Source organism: Globicephala melas, chromosome 3 (genome assembly GCF_963455315.2).
Source record: "Globicephala melas chromosome 3, mGloMel1.2, whole genome shotgun sequence".
NCBI lineage: Eukaryota > Metazoa > Chordata > Mammalia > Artiodactyla > Delphinidae > Globicephala > Globicephala melas.
The window spans coordinates 20,728,055-20,729,380 of record NC_083316.1 but is presented as its reverse complement, the minus strand read 5'-3'; the positions used below and the strand labels follow the sequence as shown (position 1 = coordinate 20,729,380).

Below are 1,326 nucleotides of genomic sequence, written 5' to 3'. Positions count from 1 at the left end.
AAATATCCACTACATTCGAATATATAAAATTAATATAACAATGAAAATATAACCTGACAAATAAATATTTGTCTCTTTTTAATGTATGATACCAGTGCCTGTCTATGACTGAAAAGATGAAATAATGTAACATATAGCCACAGATATGAAAGGTAATAAAATCATGTAAAATAATATGATGTGCAACTTTGGACAAATGCATTCTAAAAACTAAGCAAATGGAGCCCTCAGTCAGACGAGCGCAGAGACGCTTCTGGAAGTAGCATCACCATGGCTGCCCAAGTAGAACCGCAATTTCAGTTCAAATTGGTATTGATTGGGGATGGTGGTACTGGTAAAACTACATTTGTGAGATGTCATCTGACTGGTGAATTTTAGAAGTATGTAGCTACCTTGGGTGTTGAGGTCCATCCCCTTGTGTTCCATACCAACAGATGACCTGTTAAGTTCAATGTATGGGATACAGCTGGTCAGGAGAAATTTGGTGGATTGAGAGATGGCTATTATATTATATCCAAGCTCAGTGTGCCATTATAATGTTTGATGTAACATCGAGAGTTACTTACAAGAATGTGCATAACTGGCATAGAGACCTGGCATAGAGATCACATCCCCATCGTGTTGTGTGGCAACAAAGTGGACATTAAGGACAGAAAGGTTAAGGCAAAGTCAATTGTCTTCCACCGAAAGAAGAATCATCAGTACTATGACATTTCTGCCAAAAGTAACTACAACTTTGAAAAGCTTCCTCTGGCTTGCTAGAAAACTGATTGGAGACCCTAACTTAGAGTTTGTCGCCATGCCTGCTTTTGCCCCGCCAGAGGTGGTCATGGACCCAGCGTTGGCAGTGCAGTACAAGCACGATCTAGAGGTTGCTCAGACAACTGCCCTCCTGGATGAAGATGATGACCCGTGAGAAAGTGAAGCTGGAGCCCAGCGTCAGAAGTCTAGTTTTATAGGCAACTGACCTGTGATGTCAGTGGTACAACATGTTTGCCTCTTTATTATATAGCTAAGCAGAGCATGTGATTAATCTTTGGGATGCTGAAAGAGATGAATGGGCTTCGGAGTGAACGTGGCAGTTAAAAAAAAAAAAAACCTTCATTTTTTTTGTACCTGCATATTTATGTATTTTGGGACACAGTTATTTCCTCCTTGAGTTTCACGTATAAGACTGCTATAGTCACATCACAATATTCAGTGGTGGAATCTTGTTTGTTACTGTCATTCCCATTTCTTTCCATTTAGAATCAGAATAAAGTTGTATTTCAAATATCTAAAAAAAAAAAAATAAGCAAATGGATGTTTTTATAGTGAAGCATAAAT

The 1,326-nt window shown here is 38.5% G+C and overlaps 1 pseudogene; it reads left to right on the top strand.

Annotated features, from left to right (window-relative positions):
* The first annotated feature begins 228 nt into the window (after window positions 1-228).
* On the top strand, window positions 229-916 carry LOC115853154 (GTP-binding nuclear protein Ran-like; annotated as a pseudogene).
* Window positions 917-1,326: the final 410 nt, after the last annotated feature.